We start from the raw sequence: 27,627 nt of genomic DNA, 5'->3' as shown, positions 1-27,627 counted from the left end.
GTCTGTGTGGACGAAGCCTATATGACAATAATTTCCAAATGATTTGAGACTGAATCGACAGCTCCATTACTCAACTTTGCGTTACTTTCAACACAAGAACCAATTCAGAATCCTCAGCAATCATAAAAACCTACTTAATTGAATTTGTTGCTCAAGTCTCCACCAATGATGGAATCCAACAAAAAATGTTAAGATATACAACATATTAAACAAAATGGTCAAGTCCTGAAACTCATGGCTATAGAAATAATATGATACGTTTCTTTGCTCTCATGACAAAAATCAACTCCCAAAGCAACACAAAGGAGGAGACATGAGTCTATAGAAGCCTCACTCTTCAAACAGCGCGTTGATTTCTTCGAGGTGTGAACAAGTGTTCCCTTTACTACATCTGACAGTAAAATGTGACTCATCCGGTATTTCATCATCATCATCATCATCACACTCTGCCTCCCTCAAGAACACAGCATGGGGGCTGTGACCGCTACGGCCCTGTTTTCTAGGAAGGCGTGAGCAATTTGTTATTTCGCCTTGTTATCGCAAACCAACACCTTCTTTGCAGCTGCAACATTTGCGCCATTGCTCAGTCAAAATAAATTAATAAATAGAATAATCTGGCTTTTACATAAAGATTTGTGTTAAAAGTACTATAAGGAAAAAGCAATTGCAAAGCTTCGATTCAAAAAAAGGACTTCCAACACAAATATGTGGTTGAGGTGGTGACACTGAGGTTCACAGTTATGAGTGAGTGTGTGCGAGAATGTGTTGAGCGTGTTTGGTCACACCTTGTGCAACATTTACCTAGGAAAGGAGATAACACTTTTGGTCGTTAAGTTTCTGTCACCACAGTGGCAAAGTAAAACCTTAAGGAAACTGAAAAGTAACTCACAAAACAAATTAAGTGTGTTTATTATAGAATTGAACTACAATACATTGAGCTGGTTTTAGTAAGAGTTGTTTGGTGACGTTTATATATATATAATTATTTTTTTTTACACCTAAAGCATTCAGTAAACAAAGGTGTATTGAATTGCCCTGAATGTGCAGGTCTTAGAGCCATAAAGAAATGATAGATGAGAAGCATCCACACCAACGCTGTCATGCAACATTTAGGAGAAAGAGTACGTTGGCATGAAAACAATAGTGCACCCAAGTGCACTTAGGCCCACCTTAAGAAAAGTGTCTGCATAGACAAAGTAGCAGCAAAATAAAACTCCAAGAAAAGTTATGACCAAAATAAATCTGTCACAGAATTTTCGCTCTTCTGTCAAAGTATTTCACATTACAACAGATGTTCAATAATGTGCTCTGCCTTAAGCTACTAAGGAGAAGTACATGCTCATTTATTTGTTTTAGCTTAAGAATTACTCAGTTGACAGTGAGCATTTGGGGTATGTCTTCCAATTGTTTTTAAAGTGATTGTATAATATGAGCTGCACCTTCCCAGCATTGCAAAAAGGATGGTTTCTATTTCCGCTCCTTCCTGCAATGGCATCTATATCTCACCATAACCCCGCTGTAGTTCTCGAGACTCATATCTGTCTGACTCGCACATGTAAAACAAAGCTTCCTGTTTAGTTTGTGTGACCTCGGCCACTGCCAGAGTGAGCTCCTTTTGGTTTAAATACAGTATGATGCTGGACCGTTAGACAAAATCCAAATTCTAAATAATAACACCTAGAAGAGGAAAGAAATGATTCAGGGTGGTAATAACTTCTCCATGGGGTGAGCATAAGTCAAACGTTTTTATAAGAGTCCAAAAGGTTAAAGACGGGAATGTGATACGATACGGAGAGCATAGCATCTAAGCAGCATAATCATCTGAATTAACAGAAGCACTGCTAAATTCATTAAGGTGAGTTGTTTGGAGAATAAATCATCTAACCTCCTCCTGTTCAAAGCCTTACCTTGTCAAAGCTAATCTAACCTACCTCTGTCTGCACCCTCCCAAGCCACCATGGGCCCCGCACCACCCTCCCCAAGTGAGCAAAGCCATTTACAGCCTCAGGCAAGGGCTGGGGAACATAAGAGCAAAGTCACAGCAGAGCCGGAGACACCATCATTGTTTCCATGCAGACTACGCTATTTGCATCACACGGAGGGTCCCTCAATGTGACCCAAATAACTTCTTCCATTGGTGTATGGTCACCCATCAGTTTTGCTTGTTGTTTTTTTGTCAATTAAGAAAACAACCTCAGTAAAATTGCGAAAAGAAAGCATTTTGATATGACCAAATGCTGGAATGAACATGAGAGTATCTGTCTTCATGTCTCCTCTGTGTCTGTCCACAGTGTGGTTTTCACCACAAAACTCATCATCTATTCTACAGGGAACTATAAGGACAGCCTAACAAACAAATAGACTCTGACCGCGACTAAAGATTTTGAGAAAAAATCTACACACTGACAGTATCACTGGCAAAGTTTCATGAAGGACAACTTTCATGCTTCTTAAGTATGCACCTATGTTTTGGAGCATTCTTCAGTGAGTGACACTGCTGGATAAAGGATAGTATGTCTGCCGACAGTGCAAGTGATGAATGCCAGCAACCTGATCCAGAGATACGTGTGGGTTTCAAACTCAAAAGTTTTGATCTGGTTGAGTTCCACGTTGTAGCGGTCAGCTTCAGTACATTCGTGGATTCTTGAGTGAAATCATGCGGTGTAATGTAGAAAAAGTGAACAGTTTGCTCCAAGCGTGGCTTTTGATGACTTAATGATTGACTTGTGCTTTTGCTGTCGATAACACTTCCATCACAAATCTGCAATGTGTTTGCCGTCTTTCCTTAATAGCTCCTGTCAGTCTCTATTATTCCCAAAGCTACCACTATTCAGAATTCCTGTTGGGCCAACAGAACCTTAGCATTCTTTATGTTTTGGAATATTTATGGGAAGTTTATTTTTATCAGTATTTTATTGCTACTCTTGTGCAAATAAGGCCCCAATAGCGCGTCTAGCCCCTGCCCTTGCAGTAATGGCAATGTAAACATGGGAAAGTAATTTGAATTCTAACAAAGTGGAGATTAGCGGGTGACAGTTTGTGGCATGGATGATTATTTCTAAAATAATCCTGCTTTGATATGCATCTGCGGCCCGGCAGGAATTTTCAATTTGTTTTCCCATTGCTGCATGTAAACAAGCTCTAGTGTCTCCTTATCGTGGCGTCGCATGGACGTGGAAAATGCACAAGTCCTCAACCCCCCCCTGCACTCCTCCATCTTCCTTCTCTTGCTCGTCTCTCCATCCTGCCAGAAGCAGGAGGAGTCCGAGCAGTGGTGCTTGTCTGGGTTTCAACAAGTCACTTTATCATGAGCATGTAGCAGGTTTTATGTGCCTAGTTGCAAGTAATTTGCAAACATGAAGTCCTCACAACGGGCCTCCCTAAATGTGTTCTGCTTGAGGAATTTGGGCCATTCCCCTGTCTGAATAGGCAAATATGCAACATGGCAGAATGGGCTCCTGTGTGCCAAAGGAGCAATCCCAACTCCAGGCCTGAGATAAATATTTACACTTGTGATTGTCAACTTGGCAGTTACGGAAAGAGCCGGATGCTTATTTGAACAACTCTCACAGGAAACACACTTCAATTTAAAGTTGCAAACTTCATCCCAAAATGCAACGTTTTGAAGGTGCATTTGGAGTTAATGCCGCACATGTGATTCGGCTCATTAAAGGATGCCGTGATGTATTTCACAAGGTGCCAGAGGTGGGAATGAAAAATTCAAGGTAAAAGGTTGGTATTCATTCATGAGGATGGAAAGCTGGGGGGCTATTTATCACTCTCTGATTGACTGCTTTTGCCTGAAGCTAATCAGCATGTAGCTCGCTGTGTCTTAATGTTTATGGGGATTATAGAAGGATAAACAAGGTAATCCCCAATGCTGTCCAAGACTTCCAATTATCACACCGCTTCACCAAAAATAAGGTCACCATAGATTTAACCTATTAATACAATATAAATCAACTGACATCCCTTTGCTCTTAATTTTCACCAAAGTTACGCCTGACTTTAGAGAAGAACCTGGCTGGGCGTCAACGCTGATTCATCTCGGCAACAGCGGGTTGTGACTGTAGATGACGAGCTCGGGAAAGCTGCGGTCGCTGCCGTGACCGAGGCAGGCTTCATTACAGATAACAGGCAGAGGTGAACGTCTGGTCTATGCTGACAGTCCGGATCGATTCAGGGTGGATCATTTACACACAGCGCTCATTCCGGCCACACCCCGTTGCTCAGGTGAAGCCAGGGAGTGACTCATGTCATCACAGGGATTTGACAGCCCTGATTTCTATGGTGACCTTGTCAAAGCAACTACCTGAGCTAATTTGAACTTGGATGGCATGAGAGATAAGTTCATATGTTTTTTTATGATCTTTAAAATAAAAAATATATGTTGACGAAATATTCCATTCATCCTCAGTTCAAATTCTTTAAATACTTTCTTTAGTTTGAACTGTTTGAACCTTGGAGACTTGACACCTCTTTTCGTGTCGTGAAAACGTCTGACTGACTGATTTATCATACCCCACCCATTGTTTTGGTTTCACAGTTAAATTAAATAATAGGGATTTGGTCAGTGTTGAAACTAAGTGGAACAGGCTTCACCTGTCAAGCCGATGACCCCGTAGAACTTGCGTATTGATTTTGAGTTATGCAGCAAGGAGGTGGATCAACAGAAACCGGTCGAGAATGTCAGGCTTAACGGAAGTGAAAAAAAATAATTGCACTTATTCTTCATACTATGGCTTTGCATGAATCATTGGTGACTCAAATTGGACTATGACGTGTTTTTTTTGCTAAAAGTGAAATGAGTAACCCATTCGAGCATTAATGAGGGACTCATTTCAATGTGGCATACTCGACAGTCATGAAATCTCTTCTCTGGGTAAAAAAAGAACAATAAGACAAAATCTGAGGGAAGGAGAGGAAAGAGAATGAAAGAGTTTCTTTTAGTAGCTCTGTGTGTGGCTTGAGGTTTTTGGCACTGAGTCAGGTGAGGTTTCCATTTCTCCTTAATATTTTATAGTTTTCTTCAAAGAGGTCCTGCTGCACTTACACAAGTCTCAATGTGCGTTTAAGATTTCCACTTCCTAACTGGTATCTTGGACCTGTCGAGTGGTATGCTTCACTGCTTCGCTGATCTACTTCCTAACACAGGTTATCTCCCCGAAACCAGAACACATCAGGCAAGGTGGAGTATCAAACTCCCAAACATATTTTTAACTTGGCTTGAAGATGTGTAGTCTATTTATTTATTTATTTATTTTTTTGCTACATTTTGACAACAGCGTATTTTCAGATGATCTCCTTCAAACTATATATACTGTAAATTATATTTAGAAACAACTGGATTTAGCGTCAATACAAAAGGGTCAACTAAAAAATAATCATCAAATTTGCATGCATTATTATTCCATCAAACAAAATATCCCTTATTGTATATAATTAAAAAAAAAAATTCCGCAATGGTCCATTGAAGTTCAGTTTGACTGTAGCGCTCCGTGTGGAGCCAGAGTTAAACATGCATGATGATCACACTGAGAAGCAAAACCTTGGGGTTAGCTCTGCAGACTGAACAAAGCTGTTTGCCATTAACATCATTTTCTTGTGTATATGAAGACGTATATAAGTTGAAAGGAAAAAAAAAAATATATATATATATATATATATATATATATATATATATATATACAGTGTGTGTATTCATAATCAGTGCCTGGTTAGCATCAATGGAACTGCGGATTTTGGAGAAAGATAAATGTGGTATTATTTGAACTTCAAAGCCAGGGAAGGGTATAAAGTTCCTAAATACACCATGCATATTACAAAACTGTAAAGTTACTCTTTCTAATCTATGTCAGAAACTTTTTAAAGTGGTACAAGCTTGCCTCATTCAACATTAGATAGCTGAGTAAATGTCCAGTCCATTAACTATTTAGGTGCACACAGAGAGGAGAGAAGTGGTGGCCAGCATTTTGATGAATAATAGCAAGTGGAATGGATCCTTGTGGAATGGCTCCTTGTAATATTTAGATTTTTTTTAACTTAAATTATTTAAATTATTTAGATTTCAACATTTGAATCTCATTTGAATGAGATCATAACACCTTTAACCAGACGTGTGGTGCATTGCCTACGTCAAAGTTTTTTTTTTTTTTAATTCCTCAATGTCTTTAGTTCTCGAGGACAAAACACTGCAAAGAACACGAGTCAATACCAAGGAGTCCTTGCATTTCTCTTGAGGGAGTTCTTGTCAACCTAGAATGTGCCTGTGTCAAGTGTTATTTCCCCATGTTTTGAAGTTCACTTCTCACATTAGGTTTGTTTGAACTTGCTTGTGCTCTTAGCACAACAGGAAGCCATTTAGCACGCAGTCCCCACCATTATTCCAGTCTGTTTCTTTCAAAAGTATTTACGGCGAGTCTTAAGCACTCTGCCAAGGGAGAAACAAAGCTTTGTTGATCATTTGGTACAGTTAAAATTGCACCCTTGAGGTTTGCACAATTATGGCAATGGAATAATTTACAAACTAATTGAGGCAACCAAGGGTGAGTGATGACAACACGGTCGGTCATATAGTCTAGCCTGGACAGGTAACTGCCAACTGTGTGCGTTACAGGGCATTTGAATGATTATCTGTGTCCACATAGTCTCACATTTTATCTGAGGCAGTAATGTTTTGCACCACATGGTCATATGGATGTGATTCTCCCTTGACCTGTCTTTCCCAGTCTTGCTCCAAGCTTAAACATACATCTGCTCCTTGACCCTTGCTGATCTAAGCTGCTTTTGGGTAGTCAATGAACATAAGTTAAAGTTAATTTCCATGACACAATGTCAGAGTCACCGACGACTTACCATTAACAATGTGTGTGGGCAGTTGTAAGAGGATTACAGCGACCAGATGTCTGCGTGTTTATTTTGGGCTTTAGCTCAGACAGGTTCAGGTCCAACGGGCCTTTAAATACTGTACATTTATGCTGTGGAAAAAATACACGAGATTCAGAGTGTTCACTCAGGGAACCTCCCAAAACCATCTTAAACCACAACTCCTCATTGAAGTATTAATTGATGGATCTCACTGTAAGTAGCTACTATGAAGCTGTGTCAGCCCGCCCTTTATTTTCTAATCCACTATACTCAAGTACTTATTGAAAAAGACATTGCCGTATTAGATTGTTTTAATATTTTGAAATGTGTGTACAATATACAGAAGACTCTGGAAGCACATCTGCTGCCATTTCTCTTACATTATTTATTTGCGTAGTTTAATCTGTAGCTATTCACAAGGCATGCCGGCCAGTGGTTATCATCCTCTAAAGCCACAAATGATTGGGAGGAGCATTTCTCATAGCAGCTGGGGTACCACAAAAAGACAGCGCAGAAGTGGTCCCAAAGAGAACTCCCAAACCTCAAGACATAAGCTTTTTAACATCTATCAAAAAAGCCACCTGCCCGCACCCAGAGGGGTTGTGGCGAGGGGTAGATCTGACCCAGAGCTGACTATTACCAAGGATTTGAGGTAAGAACCTCTGTGCATGGGGCATGAGTCAATCGGCTGGAGTTGACTATTGCCACTCAGTCACCATCTCTCTTCACTGTCCCGTCTGTGCCCTCATACACATGTGGGACTCCATTACCTCTGCTTGCATGGTGGGAATTTCAGGGCCTCCCTGAGCGTAGAACGGAAGGAACTTCAGCTGTCAGGTTGATGGATATAGGTCTGAGTGCGACCTGGATGACTTTCACTCTTAGACATATTCAAATGGAGGGAGGGGCACACATTGCATTGTGTCAAGAGGTTGCGATGACTGATTTATACATATATTCACATGGGATTTCTAAATGAACAGCATTGTTTTAATTGTAAATATGAGCTCGGAGTGACAATTTACACACATCCTGACACCGTTAATGGAAACAGTATAGCTGGATTTGTCTATTTCACATTGATGCATTAACATTACATGCTCATACTTGGGATTGAACACTGACAACTCAATTAATCAAGTCTTGACATCGGCTTCTTGAAATAAAATATATTGGCCCTCTCGCAGGTCCTATATCAGTGACCTACTATTAAATATTCCAAAATACTCAATACTTTCATATACTTTTACAGAAAAAAAATTATTCCAGAAATATTTTAGAGTACATTGAAAAATCATATTTTTTTGAATGGCGGGGAGCAATTTTGTTGTTCACATGTGAGAGGGGATGTACCACTTCTTGAGCAGATTTATAAAGCTCTGCCTCTGTGACACCTCTTGGCATCGGAGGTGACAGCCTCTCAGTAGAGGAAGAGCTTTGAACCTGAGCACTACTCTGCACCAGAGGCTAAGCACCACTTCAGATCAGGGGGGCTTCCCCTAAACAAACATTTACTGCAGTAAAGACAGGGTCGGGCCCTAACGATGTAGGTCAGCGGGGCTTTTTACAGCAAGGCCCTTTATGAAGACGGAGGCCAGAGATGGACAAATAGCAGGACATTAGCGGTCAGCTGCATCAGCAGGAGCCAGATCTGGACGCACTTTAATAGCTGTTTGTTGGTGCAAAGGAAGAGGCTCATAAAAAAGGAGAGAGACTCTTATCTTTTCTAGACCCATCTTTGTGTCACAGTCCATTCTGACCACGGTGAGCCGCCGTGGACCAGCCCAGACCAGAGATGGACTGTAGGTCACATACTAATAACAATACAGCCTTGTTTTTGTGTGTGCCGCATGGCTGATTCGCAATCCTCACACCTCCAGTAGCGCCTAGCAATCATAATAGCAAACATGATGTATAAACACAGTAAACATAGACTATGACAATGGTGTAATAGATTTTTTTTCCCCTGATACCATAATCAGTTCATCCAAAAAGGTTTTATTTGGTGACTGCTCTGAGGGTCTTTCTCTGCCCGAGGAACTCTCCTCCACATGCTGACACCTTTAACGACTTCTTAAATGTCACAGAATGTCAGGCGGCGGGATAAAAGTAGAGGAGCACCTCTTGCTCGCCGCTGAACCACTGTAGTTTTTACTACTCTACAATGCTGCTAGCCAGGACACATGCACTCAGGTGTGGCACACATTTTTTCACTAGTGACATGATTTAATGCACTTGCTACTAAGCAGGCGAACGATAAGAGCTTCTTGTCAGTGAGGGAGCACTGATTGAACACAGCTTGCCCTTACAAATGTGTGCTTTGAGCAAGTTTCTTATGAGACAATCATCTATCACATCCAGTTTCGTATAAAACATTACATGATAAAGCTTTCTCTGTAGTGCACAATCTAGTCTCCACACACGCTGCATTTTTCCCACTTTCCTCTGCCTTTCAAGAGCTTTAAAATCAGTTGTATTCCCAGGGGAGCGGACTGCCGCTGGGATGAAATGAGCATCAACTCTGCTCAATTTTCCATTGAGCTAACCAGGCAGCTCATCTCCATTAGTGTCCGCCTAACCAGCCCCACTCTGGATCTCCTTGGCTTGACAAGCCGGCTGGATGTGTGTGTGTGTGTGTGTGCGTGCGTCTACACACGCTTGTGTGATTTTTACGAGAGCTCCGAGCCCTACAGCTGTGCGAGATCTGAGCGTTAGGCCACAGCGAGGTTCCCTTAAGCTCAACAGCATGAGACTGTATCAATTACGCTGCAACAGCGATACGGACACAGCGTGCAGCCTTCAAAGACAAAGACTATGATCGCACAACATCTTAGTTCCTTTAGCCACATAGTCAGCTGGATAACCTTCGCGCAAGTCCTGCATCCTGAGTGGAGGACGGCGAACGGACAAGTTTTGTTCTGATATTCAAGGAGCAACTTATTTGGGGTACACCTTGCTTAGAAACAATAACAATTCAAGAACGAGCCTTTTCACACGCATAGAAAGGTATATGTCACCATTATTGTCTGACAATTATCAAATTTATACAGCTCCGCCCACCAGTTATCACCAAGGAAGCTGCCAGACAAGGACCATAACTGTATAAAGTTCCTATATGACATACTGCAAACAAAATGCAGCACCTTCAGATCGTTAATAACTCAGAAACAGACAGAACATAATTTACTTGGTAAAAGATTGATTATGTATTGTTTTACGAGGTAATATATATTCCATATAGACAGAATGCCACAAACACAATTACTCTCAGCACACATTACAACAACAGTCTCTTTGAAAGCTAAAGATGGACAAATTGACTTATTGTTTGGCTCAGCACCAAATAACAGTGTCGGAAAGTGCAATATAATGACGGCGATGATAGAAAAGATTCATAATGACTACAAATACAAATATGGATTAGTTTGAGACAAAACAATGATAGAAAGTTCACATGCTTGGGAATCTTGAGTGATTTCTTCATCAAGATGAATATACCGCATTTGAAATGTCCACAGAGTTGCACGTGGCAGAGTGAGCATGAGGAAAACAAAAGAGCGAGTGGATGTGAGAGTCTTCTCAGGGGACCTTAAACAAACCGATCGGGCGCAGGGAGAACACTTAGCACTCTAAACAGCCACAAAGGAATTGGGCTCTTACTGGGAAACTTCCTCTCTTCCAAACTAGACATCCATAGATCCCTTGCTTGTGTGTATACACGCATGTCTCGCTGTTTGTATGCCAGTAAGATATATCATATCTCTCCCATGAAAACATAAAAAGCTACCATACAGTAATTGTTTCTGTAATCAAGCAGTGATAGTATACAACGGACGTTGTGCTCATTTTCCCAAAAAGTTTCGCAAGTGACTTGAGAAGAGGCAAAAAATAATTTCCACTTAGGAGACGCGGTGACCTTATTCCTTCTTCATGTTCATGCAAATCAGCATTTTGCCTACATCACCACATTTGGCTAAACAAGATGAGCTTAAATTTAGGCTGTGGGGTGTCAACACGAACACAACATAGAAATTTCATGTTTAATTAGGTACCCCCTCCCCCATCCCAAATCCCCGTCCCCCCCACCGAACACACAGACACACACAGCCTTCACTAAAGTTCATTTCAATTAGTCCCACCTCGGCCCCACTTCCAGGTCTCAGTGATTTGTCAATGCCTTAACTTATTTGTAGCACGACAGGACACATTGCAGCATGCAAATGTTGTGTATGTTTGTGTTGCTGTTTATGTTTTCTGTGACCTCGACATGAGAGGGGGGGGGACTCCTGTGCCCTTGACATTTACTTTGCGTTCTTATGATGAATTGCCTGCGTTATTTACGTTTTCAGAAGAGATTCATGTATCCCTACTTTGTTCCCAAACACTCAAATATAATACACAACAGCCATAAAAATAACCACTGTGTTGAATGATTTAGTTGCATGTAAAAGATTATTTGTGTGTATTCCAGATTCAGTTTGTTGTCAATTCCAAATCGACTCCAAGCACTTGGTTTTAGTATTATTTTACATCCATTCTCTCTCAAAAATAAGTAACAAAATAAAGGAGGTACAGGCATGACAGTCCAAGGTACCATAAATCCCAGATGCTGTGGTCAGACGGCGCCTATACGTCCTTCCAAAGATCTCAAAGGTGTTTTGTGTCTGCCCTGTCCATTTTGTGCCACCCTCACCAACATAAGCCGATCAATCAGCTGTAAGTGAAGCCATCAGGTCACCTTTGAAATTTATCATTTTTTGTGTACTTGTAAAATGAAACGCCCCCGTGATGGTATGGCCGCTAAATTTAGATTACGTATATGCCAACATCCTCTCCCCTTCCTGCCTTCTAAAAAAACAAGGTTCCTAGAAGGTGCTGAGACACAGAGACGCACAAAAGACATGTACAGTAATGCAGGTTTATAAGTCTTATAGATTATTTATTTATTTATTTATTTATTTATTTATTTATTTATTTATTTATGCCTTCATTCATTCATTGCACATCCATAATGATCCCAAAGTGGTGCAAATTATGGTGCATCATACTTGTGTTTCAGTGTTCATATTTTTGATAATTTTGATAGTAAACGAGCCAATTCACTATGCATATGGGATGCTGGAAAGGTTATATATGCAGTTAAAACAAATATAGTGGCTCAAGACTTCTCTGTACTGTAAGAGTAATGCACACACATAATGCTAAAATTTTAAGGAGTTGTGATAAAGCAAAGTATTTCGTATTTAATCAGCAAAAAAAAAAACTAAATTCACCTGCATGAATTACTTTCCATGCAGCTGCAGAGCCTTTTTGTTGGTTTCAGAGGTGCTTAGTAGCTCTTGTTTTCACACAATCCGTCAGTGATTATTTCCCGCTTCTGGCTTCGTGCGCGTTGATGTGTCTTTTCACAAAGCAGCTTCATTTACATAGATTTGGCGACGTACCTCTCAAATCTCAGAGTGTGCTTGAAGGAGAGTTAAAAAAGCAATCACGTCAACGGATCTTTTTGTTTGCGTTAAGGGTCGACGATATGCCTATCAGCTTGTGCTAGATCAGCTCTTCAAGTTAAGTTGCTTTTGAAGCGATCAATCATCTAGAACAATTTTGGAAATAATGGTGTTGAAACACAAAGGTTTGTGCAGTTTGGCTGCAGGAAAAACTCTCTAAGCTTTGAGTTGGGATATTTAGGTTTCTTTATTATGTGCTGCCATTTTTTTTCTGCTGAACGCAGCTGCTGGGGTTCTGCCATGCAGAAAGGCCCAATATGGCTCTGTCTGTTAATCAGAGTCCGGAAGCCAAAAGACAGAAAACAGCGGAGAACCACCCGTCGAAATTTAGCACACGATGGCTCCCAGCGGGCATCATTTGGGGACCAGGGAGACTTTTTCCCCCTCCTTCTCCCTTTCCTTTTTCCTGCATGGTTAGCAGGTTGGAAAGCTCAAGTCCAACATTGGTGCTGACACAACCACTCAGGGACGGCTGTAACAGCTCTCTTAGCATGGCACCTGTTATTGAGCCGTCAGAGAGAGGAGGAGGAGAAAGAGGCATTGGAGGAAGAGGAAGAAACATTACGGGAGGTCGGTGGGGACGTCCAAAACAAACTCGATCTAACTTTTTAATTCTACGGCTTTCTAAGAAGCTGGTAAAACGGCGGCTGTAGCCTTTACGGGTATGAACTCGACATGTCAACCGCGATCACTCCTGTTATGTTCCACAATGTGAGCATTGATCCAGCATGTGAATAAAGCGCCTGATTATAATTGGATTCACCATAGGCTACTTTTGAAACATAACCATGCATGTGTCTAAACTGTGGTCACTTAAGAAACACCACAGGGACTAATAAATTGTATTATTTATTCACATAAATAGCCGAGCAAAAAATATGTTTATTTGTTTATGTACTGTTCTGATTCCACTCTACTGTTTTTGACTAAGGTAAAAGTTTTTTTTTCTTTTGACATTTATATGAATTCATTGTTGTTTTGAGGCGATAGTAAAGCAGTACACAAATAAAAGTGGATCATAACCTGATCAACTGATTTAAAATAAGTCACAAATTACGAAAAAAAATATCTGATGGAAGAGCACATTTGGAAGGAAAAAAATCAAGGTTGTCCAAGCAAGGACAATCATAAAGGATTAAATCCAACCACCCGCTCTCATTCACATACATCAAATATGTTTGTGATTACAGCAATCAATCAGAAAATAAAAACAACAAGAAACTTATTGTGTTGTTACAACACATAGATCAAAATAACTATGCATTGAAATGATTTATGAATTAAATAAAAAACAAAGCGTCATCAAGCTTATGAACACCCTCTTCTGGGGGTGAGCCAATAATACCATTAACGGCATTGTTCCAAGTCATTATGTGATGAGAAACACAATAATAATTGCCCGGCTACTAATGCATAATTTCTTTTTATTGAGCTAATCACTTTGCCAAGCATTATTTGTTTGTCTTACTCTCACTCTCCGCCTTTTCTTTCTTTCTTAATATGCCATAAATCCTGCGGGAGGCTGCAGTATAAATCCCCGGTGCAGACTCAATATTGTATTTTGTGGTATGTGAGACATGTACACTTAGAAAACGAAGACATTGGTCTGGGGGGACAGTGCACGTGGACGCAATAAAATGAGCCGTTGAACTCTATACTGGATTGGACTGAGGAACTGGTGAACATAAAATCATTAAAAAAATAATAATAAAAAAAAAAGCACCTTTTATTTGTTAGACTGGAAATGTTAATACAGCACTAACTGCCAGTTCTGATCAAGAGCATTTGGAATCGCACACGTGACATCATGTGGTTTAGGCCCTTTCTGACAGAAAACTCTTATACAGCACATATGGCGCACTGACAAACATGACAGATGAAACACTCTGTTTGCTTTTGTTTAAGCACGGCTCTTCTCCTAATACGAGCCTTTTAAGTGATCAAAAAGGCCCGGCGATATTTGATGTTGTCTGCCGGGCGATGGTAGCGGTGGTGGGGCGAGGCAGGGGGTTTTAGAGGCAGACGAGGTGTCATCTAGTGATATAATGCTCCAGTCTTCTGTCACACTGCGCAGTGTCTGCTGGGAAATAATCTGACATCTTGTGCTCAACACATTGCAGCGACGGGTGGAGAAAGAGATGGGGGAGCAAAATGTATAAGGCAGAGTGATTGGACAAAGAGCAGAAGAAGAGATAGGGAAGTAAAAGCGAGTCGGCACGATCAATTGCACAGACCTGTCTCCATCATGTCATCACCTGTCAGCATAGATTTAAGAATATAGCGTTGAGAAAGCTTCATGTGCAACCGTATGATCGATGCATTCAACAGTGTATCGTGAATAGCATGGGAAAACAAAATAAAATGATGTCCTTATCATAAAGACCATCATTTGCAATTAGGGTAACTTTTCCAGACTCAGAAAAAATTGTTGAGAAGAGAAAGTGAGAGCTTGAAAGGGTGTCCGGGTTAATCAGTTGGCGAAAGGAGAGCAGAAAAAAATGAATCGACGGTGACAGAGTGAATAAATCGAGTCATTAAGCATGTGTTTGCGGGAGCCTGCCTTCCATATGACAGCGCGGGGTGGCAGGATGCTTCTGTTTCTGTTCATGGCAAACAGAGCAGCACATTGGCTCCTTTTGCACTTTCCTGGGCACAGCTTTTGCCTCCTGCTTTCAAGGGCGCTGGGAAACTTTATTTATTTATTTATTTATTTATTTATTTATTTATTTATTTATTTATTTATTTATTTATTTATTTATTTATTTATTTAACCAGTCACTAACCTGAGTTAAAATTGCCTTGAAAACATTCAGGCCATGTTACATAAAATTAAAGGGGGGGGGGGGGGGGGAATTGTGATTCATATATATCACTTAACAGTAATTCCAAAAAGTACACAGAAAACCTGTGACATCAGAATTGGTGCATGCCCAAACTTGCAGGTGGAAAAAAAAAAGTGTCCAGTCAATAATTAAATATTCCTTCCACTGTATTTTTCCCCTTGTAATAAATAACAGCAAAACTGCAGAAAACAGCACAATAAATTAACAAGCTGTGACAAGATCTTTTGCTCCATTTGGTTGGATCTAGTCAAATATTTCTGTTCCTCCTGTAATTGCAGTCCGCGATTATATTAAGTGTCCCCACTGCAATGGAACAAATTATTCACTGGCCAGTGGAAAGACACAAGACCAATGATTCCACCTCCACACGTGGAAATGTTAGCAATGTTCAAAAACTGACGTGATACATTCACATGTGAAACCAAGTTGCACTTCATGACTTTTTCAGTTCTGACTATCTGCGTTTTTGTTAACACAAACTATTTTTCTTTCTCGTTTATTCAGTCCTTTACATCTCTTTCACTCTGTTGTATTTAGATCTCAGTGCAGAGCTCAATCGTTACTGAGTGATAGTACCATCAGTATAGTGCATATGTTGTAAAACTGTCAGCTGCTGACAGATTGACAGACACGGTCAAGCCGTCGATCATGCCAGCGAGAGAGGCAGAAAAAGAGAGAGAGGATGAGAAGGAGGAGGGAATACTCGTGTTGGAATTGCTCTCACTATCAGAAAGTTTTTAGCATAATTTGTTTAATAGCACGACTAGATAAAAGCTGCCCAATAGTGAAACTTCAGAAGAGGGTGTTTTAAGGGACAAGGAAAATCTGTTATATTTTTTGTGGGAGATATTGTTAAGATTGATTTACTTAAATCTTGATCAAAGTTAACAGTGGAACCTCTAATGTTGAACGTTATCCAGTTGACATTGAGGCAGCTCTACTTTCCAAATAAAATTTGCCATTGAAAGTCATTATATTTGGAATGATTTGTTCCAGAGTCCAAATTGTCACCAACAAAAACAATTAGTAATTGTCCATGCAATTATTTCATTATTGAAATAATTGGCATGTATGAGCAGACTAATTTCAGATTTCATACTTATTTTAGTACAGAAGGTATAAAAAGTCTGCAAACCCCTGTTGAAATGGTAGGGTTTTTGCAATATAAAAAATAGATCAAGATAAGATATTTAAAAACTTTTTCCACCATTAATGTGACAGATTTTTTTCCCATTTCAATTGTACAGGTTTTAGTGTGACATTAATGATGGAAAAGGTTTTGAAATTATTCAAAATTCAAGGTGGATTTATATCATCAATTAAAGTGCACTATTTGATGTTAATTTTCTCTTTTCATCGGAGAGGGCTACGCACTACTGAATACCGCTATTTTCTTGCAGAATAATTAAACTGCACGACAAACACAGTTGATTTGAGAGCAAGTGCAAAAATAAAAGGACTATATAGAGATTAAGTGTTGCTGTGTAATTTCCAACAGATGTTGATTCAAAGGGGAAAAACTTTATTTGGTCCAGATGGTCTCAGTCAGAGGCAGAATGTGAGCGTTGACTTCATTGGCTCCAGCAATGTGTTTTCCCTCCTGATAGGAATTAAAATGGTCGTTCGTTTGTCACCGCTCACTACACAGTTTAAAACGCGGCAATGAAATGTTCCTTGGCGATAATGCACCATAATTACTCAAACGCCTGTTCTTTATCTGCAGCAGAGGGTGGACATAAGGAACATTTCCCTCTGATGAAATTTTAAATGCCACAGAGCTTACTTGATTGAGAAAACAGTGAAAAAAAACAGCTTTTTTTTTTTGCCAGCCGGAGCTATAATGCCTGTCATCATCTTGCTCAAAAACAAAGCGGCGTGTTATGTGACCAGTTTAACAGAAACGCTCGAGCACAGTCTGGCAGGAGCATCTCCAGCTGCTGGATGCTCTTCAGTATCTGCACCTGCAATCAGATGTAACACGCTGTAGCAACGAGGTGTAGCGCACACCTATCAGGCTTGATAAATGTATTTGTTTTAGCAGGTTGATGGGTATTGATCTCCAGAGGCGAACATTAGGGGACCCTGGAAGACGAGAGGACAGGCAGCAGCATATACCCCGCACGTGACAACACTCGCCGTAGAGGTTAGCAGTGGCCTGTGACCGCCACTTGTTTATAACGGGTGGCACAACCTCCGAAGGTGGATGGAACATGCCAATCAGTGAATGAATGAACTAAATGAAATGTGCTTATTTGAGTGTAAAATTCAGCACAAATTCCATCTTGTTTCTGCTTGAATTGCTGCAGTGGAACAATCGCGTGTACTGTTCAGTGCATCACATAAGGAGATTTTCTCAATACTTGATTGTGTCCGGCCGCAGGCTCTGAGCAGTCACAATGCTTCACGGGATGCAGTATATCACAGACACGCTCGTTTCAGCCCAAGTTTCATCTTTTCAGTTTGTCTTTGAACACCTCGTCTCTGTCCGTCTCGCTCAACCTGTTCTTGTTTAAAGGTGACAGATGATCCTTCTTTAATGCCTGCTTAAAATGTCACCTCTCCACTTTCAGTCACGTTTGTCATTTTTCTCCCTGACAGACACAATGTTTTAAACAATATCTACCAAACTGTGCATGCTTTAAAAATCTAGAGGTGTTTAAGTGGTATTACCACTATGAAATATATCTTAATGTACAATAATTTGTAAAAATTTTGAAAATGTAACTTTTCAAAATAGACAGCTGAGTTATCATTTGCAATCCATCCTACTTTTTTTCTTATATACTTTGCTGTTCCTATTAGAACATACTCAAGGTCAGAGTTATGAGACAGTGAATGAGAAAAATGCTGCTTGCTTTGTGAGACAATCTGGTAACACACAATGTGCATGGTGCCTCCATACTGCATCGCTCCACAATCTCACTCTCTAACATATACTGTAACTAGTAAAACCCCTCAACTTGATAGGGAATTTCCTCAGCAGTCCATCATAATGTACACTTTTTATGATCTACAAGTGATATATTTCACGATGTGCGTGTAGTCTATCTGATTAGAGTTTCCACCACAGTGCTTTTTACTCATAGATGAACGACGAGTGTTAAATGATGACTTCTTTCCACAGCGCTGCACTGAGTCACAACCCGCTTGACCCAGTGGCCTGTAAAACGGAGCTGATCTTCTGATGTAATGATTGCAATCTCTCAAGAATACAAAAGTTTGTACATTATGTGGACTAATCAGTTATTAAGCATACACTCTCAAGCATCGTGGAATGTTTTAATGCTGATGATTTCAACGTCAGTGATATTTTACTATTTTGAACAAGGAAGAGATTTTTGGTTTAAAGTTGGGGTGTGTGGTAGACAGATGGTGTTAAAAAAAAGTAGATATTGCTAAAAAAATAAAAGGAAGCTAGCGGAGCGGAATACTTCAGTGGGTGGTTACCGCAACGCATTATGACATACTTTGGGTGTAATTTGTTTTATACAACTGTTTAATAAATATGGATTTACTATCTTAATTACATGTTAATCTCAAAACACAAAGGTGCCAGGGTTATGACTCTCTCAAGCCATCCTCCAAATTTCCTGTTTTCCCCAACGGCATCCGGCGAGGGCTATTAAAGTGGATAGCAACCATTAAAAAAGACAAGTGTCAATATCAGCAATACAGCCTGACCTAACTTCTTATCAACGATGTGCAGCAGGTTTTCAAAGTCATTTGTGAAATGCAAAGACAACAGAAAAGTGGAGTTTTTATTCATTAACTGAGGATAATCTCTTTCTGAACTCTTGCATTAAGCAGATATACATTGTGGCTGTGACCCATTGGAGGTCTTGGTAGAATCAGAGCTTATTTAATGTTAGTCTTCTTTGGACAGCACACTTATGAAGCGTGACTCAACAGTTCCACTACTGTTGCAGGCAAGTTGTCTCGTCATATTGTGGGAAGGCATGATTCAACAACCAACTTCACCTAACTATTAAAATAATATATATATAATACAATATAGTATAACCGGGACTGATCACCCACCAACCACCGGGCACAACACTCTTCTATGCGGTGTGTTAAATTTAGAAGCCTTTGTTTTTTTCTTTACAGGGACTTTAAAACTAAGCAGGAGTCTGTGATTTTGTTAATGCCTTTGCAGCAATTTGCATTTTTAAGATTTGTACCTGAGATCAAGGTTCCTGGTTTTATTGAGCCTGTACTAGACCCATGGCTGAGAAAGCAGGCGGAGAAGCATTGATAAACTATAAAATGGTTCCAATACGGCCGATCAATGTTTGTGAGAAGTTCTCGTGGGGCTTTGATTTTCCACTCAAACAACAATCCGGGATCTCAGCTCTTCAAAGGCAAACGCCATGTCTGCTGTTATTGTAGTTGTTGTCCCGCCCCCACCCACCATATTTGAGTGATGTCACTGAGGTCGATTTTATCCATGTCCATAAAGGCTCTCCCACACTTGAATCACCCAGGAGACGGCATCTGTTGGTCTGTGCAATGGTAACAACCGCCAATAAAGGTCAATCTCCCATGGTAATAGCCAATTGGGTTTGTTCCCATTATTGGCGCTCTGAGCTGTGGTCAACAGATGGAGAACTGGCACCACCACAAGTTAGGCTGCACTCTGAGCTGGCTTGGTTCAGTCTTGAAGCAATCTTGTCTCTCGTGCTTTGCTTCAGCTTGCGTTGGCCCGCGCATGACTCCATCAACTGCAGCGCCAATACGAGGAGACTTGTCGCAGTTGCGTCACAAGCGCGTTGCCGGTGAGGGTGAACTGTCTAACCATTTCTGCTAATTGTCTCATTAATGATTCACCAGTGTTAGGCTGCTCTAGCACTTCGCTGTGGGGAGCAAATTGTCCTGATTGGTTTGCCTCTGTCAATTATTGATGAGGCGGTGAGCTGAAGTGCTAACACCTGGCTTTGCAGGTCCAAATGGCCCTGCATTCCCATCACATACTCTGTTATCACACACCCTGGGACCGCATTGACTCTTGAAGAGCTGCCGAGTCCTGACTGCTGCTGTTTCTCTCAGAGTGGATGTAGCATGCCCGGGGCAATGGCTGTGATCTCTGCGGTGAGGTTATTGGCTCGCTTGGCTCTCCGCTGTGCAAAAGGTGGACAATGCAGTGATGTAGTGCTTGTAGCAATTTGTGTTTTAAGTGGTGTTATCACATGCAGAGAGGCAATTGATATGATTGCTTCTATGACACAACAGCAACTAGAATGTCCCTTAACACAGTGTAAACCTCCACCAAGATGGAAAGATCATCTGAATATGAACACCAAGGATTCATATCAAGCTAAATGCTACAAGATAACTGGTGTGTTGCAAATAAACAATGAATATTACCTAAACATGCACATACTGCTTCTGACCAAGTTACAAAAAAAATGCCGTGATACACGGAAACATTGGAGTAGCACCAACATTAAAGTCGCTTGTCTACCTTTGGCCTTAATTGAAGCTGATTGAAGAGTCAGCCGCTATGCAGACGACAGTGTCACTCTGAATCTCTGCCAAGTGGGCTCACCGTGCACACTCACAGGGTGGTCACTCTGCCTTTGTTTTTACACTGGCATCAGTGACAGCAGAGCCCTCCCACCCCTTATATAATGTGACCGTGACTCACTGTGTGTCACCATAAACTCTGCACACTGAGACAAAAGTACCATACAGCTCGTAATGTGCTCCACGGTTTCTCATGCTCGACATTATAGCCGTTGTATGGAAGCACTACACGCATGTGTGAGAATGTGGTTGTCTGAATCACTCTTGAATAACTACACTTTTTTTCCTGTGTTCAATCCCTCCCCTCTTTATTTTCGCAGACAACTCCACAACTGAGCAGTTAGGACATCAGAGCGGATGGCTGATCGCACGAAGACACCAACAAAGCACAACATTCAAAAATGTCTTCACCAAAGTGACGGAAAACAAATCTCCCTCAAAATTGCTACTTCTGACTGTTCCCTGATATTTTATCTTCAGTTTTTTTTTTCTACATAACACAAAAAGGGGAAAAAAAAAGAGAAAAAGACTAAACTCAAGAGACAGTGACACCGGGAGGACTACTTTCCCTTCAGCAGGAACTTCACTAATGCATGCTTCTGTAAATAGATCATAATAAAACCGTCCCCACACTCCTAATGCGGGCCACATACCAAGTCGTTCTCACCATGCCATAAACCTTCACGACTGTGTATAGACCTCATGGCTCACCATTTTCCACATGAAGCCACTAGCCTTGTTCCAGACACCATGTAATTATCGTTTCCAGTATCATATTCTCATCAGCTTATTGGGAGTGTAAAAAAAGCAAAAGTTGCTCACGATTATCACTGGCTTGGTCTTCCCCCTCCAGTATTCGCTTGAGTACATGTAAATAAAGGTGGACGAAGATAAAAGCATGGAACAATATACACTACAGAGTGTGTATCCCTGCAGCTGTTCAGTACTATATTGTAGATCTTAACATCCATATGTGGATATTTTAGAAACAGTTTCCAACAAAACTTTTTTTCCAATATGAACACTCTAAAACACAATGATGTGTTTTGCTAGGCTGCATTAAGATCGTAGATATAGTCTTCATACTGGTATTATTCAGATGTCTCCCTCATTCATGTAATTCAATTGTTTGTTGTGTATGTTCTGCCCACCTTCTCATTGAGTGGCAACTTCTTTCTTTGCACGGCGGTGGGTGCTCTCATCCTGACCTAATAAACGGGGCAAAGAACACCTCATCGTTGCAATGTAAACGAGGACACCTCTGTCTTTAGTGGACCATTGTGATAACCAAATGGACTGACAGATAAGATGCCAAATTGGTGGACAGACAAACGCAGCGGAAACGAAAGACAACCTTTACATGGACTACAGGGAACCGAACACCGCACGTCCACCGTTTAACACCCCCTACCTCTCAGTGAGTGATCTGCACAGAGGCTTCTGTCACTTATTTCCGACAACATCAATCTGCTTTTCTGCTGCATGACACATGGAGAACCTTTGCTCAATGTTGGATGCAACAGGCGGACACTTTGTTTGAGGAAATAAAATTATTCTGACGCTCAGTGAAATAAGCTAGCACATGCTAAAAGGTTCACAACCAAATCACAAAAGTACTGCTCAAATATACCGCTGTATATATGTACAGTATTCCCACAATGTATAGCCAGAGAAGCTGCATGTTGAGTTGGAACTTGATCACTACATAAGCCTCATCACTTCTCCTCACAAGTAACACGACTCATGTAGTTTTAGCTTACCTATTCCAATAGTAAAGGTTGCAACTCGGCCAAATGCGAAGCAGCAGAGTTGCTAGGTCTTAAACTTTTTTAAGGGACATGTAACCTCACTTTTGATGTCCCACAGAACCTGGCCACAATGAGCGTAGGTGGGGGAAGAGAAGAAGGCAGGCAAAGTGGGGCGCGCCAATTAAATGGCAGCGTACAAAGTGGTACAGGGCATCCTGCCAGCAGCTGTCCATTCATCCAACGTCAAAGGGATTTGTACATCTCAGCGAGTCGACAAGCTGCCAGAGAAGTCCAAAACCAAAGTAGAGTTCTGAAAGTTAATGGCATCCAACTTTCGGCACAGTTACAATTTTGGTCCGTTCACTCTTTAAAGTAATACAGCGGAGGGTCCCTGACATGACCGTTGGGCAGAATTTCCTTACCTTGACCCTCCCCAGGGTCAAGGTAAGGCAAAGGAGGAGAGCAGGCAATATAAAGAATTGGAACACGCACACAAATAAAGCAAAATTCGTAATTGTTGCTGTCAGACACATGCTCCCACACAGACTAATCTAAAGAGCAAGACAATATGTAAACAGATCGTCAACGTAATGGGATTGTTCAGTGTGCAAACAATAAGCTGTTACCGTAATCACAGGTCAAAGATATATTACCCAGTTGGCCATGTTGTAGGTATATTACCATGATGGATATGTGGGTGGGAGGCCTGGCCGTTGCAATGTAAACGATAGCAAATTCTATGGATGTATTGTAGAGTCCCACACAAGGCTATGTTTCTCCTCTCAGCTTCTTCATCCAGCTCTTCATAAGACGTTTCACCCATTGTTTACAATTCCAACTCTCTAATTTCTGACACAATTTACATAAGCCTCAACTATCAGAAAATCAACTTATCGATTTATCCTCCCATCAGCCCAACCCAAGTGTAATCATATTTACTGGAGATGAGTTTAGCCTACTCATAAATGTTGTATCTGCACTTTTCCGTGCTTGGAGTAAATAAGTGTCAGTCAGGATGTAGGATATTGTGTACAACAGTGCACTTTCAGCTAATTAACTTACATGGCCTTCATTGGATTGATTACCACCTTAGCCATTCTTTCAACTAGTTGAAAAGTCTGTGTCTATCTGACTAAACACCCCATCAATGTAATCTCTGCCTCCATGGACCACTGAAGCCGATTCATGGGAGGACAATCATTAAAAACTATTTTTAAGGTAGAGCATAAGTAAAAGAACAACTATTATTCATTCAGTGTGAAAATCAAAAACCGCAAGAAATCTTTAGACTAACAATTGAGAATAATTGTAAAAACAACTTCACATCAGATGCTTTGCTGGGGCGTCACGATTAACAGTGACCTCAAACCAGACATGCTTGTGGGAACAGGGTCAAAGGTGAAAGGATTATAGAGACGGCAATTGCTCTGCTCTTAATCCCAACCTTTTGGCATAAAAACTGTACTCTTCAGACGGTATAAAGCTGTTGAAATACAATTCACTGTCTGTTGCATTGCTTATCGAAATATTCCTTTGTCATGATGTCATGATTTAAACAGACAGAGGCAGTAGAAGAGGTGTATTCCTGCAGCCAGTAAGTAGCCGTGACTGAGCAGCCCTCCTTGCGTCAAAATGTAATGACAGGGATAAATATGAGTCTTTAAAGCCCATCCTCCCTCCTCATTCTGGCCAGCACATATGAACAGTTAGCCATCAAGCCATTCACTATGATGTGATCAACCAAGAAGATTTACAGAGGAATAGAGAGAATCGGATTAACTGAAAAAAAGAAGCTCTGGGCGGACCTGCCATTGATAAATGCTTTAAACCAAATCTTGAGCGTCTGATTAGGTAATGGGGGAAAACAGATGCTTTAAACTTCTTTGTTTGTGAACCCCTCTAAAGGAATCGTAAAGGATCAAGGCAAAAACATACTGACTGTGTTCAAAGCAGGAACGAGAGGGATTTATGAATATGTACAATCCTGCTGTTGAAATAAATGGCCAGAAGGTGTAGACAGGTGGTGTTCCACCCTGCAATGTTTAGCCATACAGTCTGCCTTCTGACAGGTTTGATTTACTATGCTATTTGCATGCTTTAAAGCACAATTGACGAAGCTAATGTATTTAAAAAACATCAAATGGACTTCCTGGTAGCTGAGACAGGCTTATTTAAGGCCATGCAAAGATGCTTTGCTGCTATTCAGATTGAGGCCATTTGAACTGCTGGCTGGACATCAGGGTTCACAATGTAGAGTCAAGTGGCTTAAGAGGATAGCGTAGGATGCATGCTATTCTCCCTGCTGTGAACAAAGCGTAATCCTTCAGTTTAAGAGTAGTGAAATGTTTGGAGCTTTCGAGACAGTTGCACATCCCTTTCATCCTCGCCGATACAACAGAAAAGTGTAGTGGTATAGGTCAGCAGGCAATAAGCGTATGCTAACAAAATAGTCCGTTTAATGGCAACATCATCAATGGATCTGACAAAAAATGTTTTGGATTGCATAAAGAAATAGACAGTACATTCTCACAACCAGAGAGTTTGTTGCAACATCACAGTTATTGACAGTTGGCGAGCAAAATTATGCAAAAATGACTGAAACTATTTGCATAAATGTGGATGGGTGGGGCTGTACGTGTTACGTTTCATCGTAGATTAAGGACTATTTTTTAACATTCTCGTGTGTTTGTTTTTTCCGTTTTCATTTAAACACGAAGAGGGTCACTGAGATTGCGAACTGTATTTCGCGTAAAAACTGCTGCTGGTCGACAATTACGTCTTCTCATATCACATCGCAATGGGCCCCCGTCCCGGTTAGCAGAGGTTAATTTGAGTACGCCCTATACTGTTGTAAAGGTGGATATTATTTCCCACACGGGCTTGAATGAAGACTTTGATTATTCAAAAAAGTAGACCCTGGGCTGGCTCCGTTATCGTCAGAGGAGTCATAAGCTGCACTAACAGCTTCCAGGGTCTTATTGCAATGGCGATCAGCCCCTTGCCACTTGGCCTCCGTGACCCCAGTCTGAGATAAGCTTCATGGGAAAGCACATTAACATGCTCCTGGAGTCACTTGACTCCTTTATCAAAGGCGGTTATGTGAAATCGAGTGTTTATGGACCCCCGGTGAGGACGCGGTACTGCCAATACGAGAGGCTGAGTGCAGACAATGGACTTGTGGGGAGACCGGAGAAAATAATGCGGATGTGTTTTTTTTACTTAATGAGCAATATCTTTTGTGACTGCAATAACCCATGAGGCGGTTACCTAGCCATGAATCATAAACACTGTCACTACAGTATATCCATGTCTTCCTTTTCTTATCAAGACGGTAACCTATGCTTAAATGTACATATCGATATAACACTGTATGATAGTTTTCTCCTTTTGTTAATTAAATGACCAACCTTTCTCCTTCATTGCTTTTGTAAAGAACGCTTTCCAAAAGATGCCTTTTTTCTTATATAGCATTTCCCATAGACAAAAACAAATACAGTGTCAGAGGCGTGTACCTGCCAATGGTTGGATCACCGCTGAAAGACCCTCTCAGTTTGTCCGCGATGATGGATGGTGATGTCTCTTCTTACACGATGTTTTTACTGGACAGACAGAGGGAGAAAGATATGGCCTCAGCTTAATGTCCTTCCCTGGTGCTGTGCATGCTCTTTCCTATTTGCTTTTCCCTTCACGGCACAGTTAACATCATAAATTAACTTTTCCAACTACCCTGTGCACAGAGACTGGCGTGTAATAGAGACAAATAAAATAAAAAAAAAAGCGTCTGTGTTATGTAATGTTGTGGCATTGGTCAAATCCATCGCCTGTAACAGAATTAAGGTATTCCTTTGTAACAATAGAGGATTAAAAAATGATCAGAGCATTCTATTTTAATGAATGTGCATGTACTGTACGCTGTACGCTACAACCCACATTTGTTTTCCATCTCCATACCTGACACATAGTAAGGTGAACGAGAAGCAGATCCCTCTCATCATAGTTCACATATGTAAATAGGGTGTAAATATCAAATACCTATGCATGCTAATATACAAGCAATTTGTTCAGGTACTTTTGTAATCCAGAATTCTCATATGGCATGGAAGGAAAAAAAGAATAAAGTGTGAAAAAAGCATACAGTTTGTAAATAATTCAAATAAGAAGATATGTATTTAGTGTTAATGTTTTCTTACTGATGCATCGGTCTGACATTTACAGTCCTCTGCTTGTATTATTAATCCATGTTTGTATGTTTCGTAAAGGTAGGACTGAGGCAAGAAAGGACCATTTATCATTTTTTGTTTGAAAATTTGTGTGTAGGGGGGAAACATATTGGTCTCCAAATGCTTACAATTGATGTTTAATTGTGGCTGCTGAGAGTCTTACAAATGATAAAATGCCATGGAATACAATTTAGTGAGAAAAAAAAAAAGCTGAATACTTTGGTCAGGCAAAAATGATCACCAGCTGTTAAGTGTGCTGCTATTTTTGAAAAAGCAAATTCTGGGGGGGAAATGCAATACAGTACGACAAAAAATTAAGCCTCAGGTAAAGGCGATTCAACAAAAATTCAAGAAAGTTGATGATTTCACTTTCTACTCAAAAACCTTCTTATATCTGTCAAATTTGCCTCCGCCCTAGTAATTTGGATGTGACATTTTATTATGATTGCAATGAGGGATGTTGAGTGAAAATGTCTGATTTCAAAGAGTGTTTATTTTCAACCATGTAAAAACATTAAATCCCAAGGCGCTCATGGTAGAAGGAAGTGTCTAATTTTTAACCAGTGCTAAAGATATTTTAACTTTAATAAATAATTGTAACAATAAGACTTGTTGTTCTGCTTTATCATTTCAGATTGCACAAATGTCACTTGAGTTTTCTTTTTTCTTTAAACTTCATGAGTGGCTTTAAATATTGCTGCCGTAAAGCGTTATGGCAGGGTAACCTATGATAAATGTGGATTTAAGAGGAACCAATAACAATACATTACATCTTTATTTATCTGGCACTTTTACGATAGCTTTTGCTGTAAAAAAAAGGGGGGGGGTTTACAAAAACATAAAAAAAAAACAATACAATTTAACTGAAAATATCACACAAAATATTGGCAATAATAAAAACAGAACAACTACCCCTCCA

General features: G+C 40.5%; 1 protein-coding gene and 1 long non-coding RNA gene across 5 annotated transcripts in view; one reads left to right on the top strand and one right to left on the bottom strand.

Annotated features, from left to right (window-relative positions):
• Positions 1–27,274, top strand: part of mafa (MAF bZIP transcription factor a) — a 52,889-nt gene extending 25,615 nt beyond the window's left edge. The window contains exon 3 of the mRNA XM_088371730.1: positions 21,061–27,274. The gene's annotated coding sequence lies outside the window, so the exon portion shown is untranslated. The remainder of the gene's footprint in view (positions 1–21,060) is intronic.
• Positions 1–27,627, bottom strand: part of LOC148400680 (uncharacterized) — a 99,553-nt gene that overhangs the window by 8,573 nt on the left and 63,353 nt on the right. The window contains exons 2-3 of one of the 4 annotated variants that reach the window (XR_015857663.1): positions 26,001–26,087; positions 12,566–12,872 (exon numbers count right to left, since the gene is read on the bottom strand). This is a non-coding gene — a long non-coding RNA (uncharacterized LOC148400680). The other 3 variants (XR_015857665.1, XR_015857662.1, XR_015857664.1) reach the window with 3 other exon arrangements.

Source organism: Syngnathus floridae, chromosome 3 (genome assembly GCF_059516105.1).
Source record: "Syngnathus floridae isolate MCC-2025c chromosome 3, RoL_Sflo_1.0, whole genome shotgun sequence".
In the NCBI taxonomy this organism is placed as follows: Eukaryota; Metazoa; Chordata; class Actinopteri; order Syngnathiformes; family Syngnathidae; genus Syngnathus; species Syngnathus floridae.
Note: the sequence above shows the minus strand (reverse complement) of the source record. Positions and strands in the feature narration are given on the sequence as shown.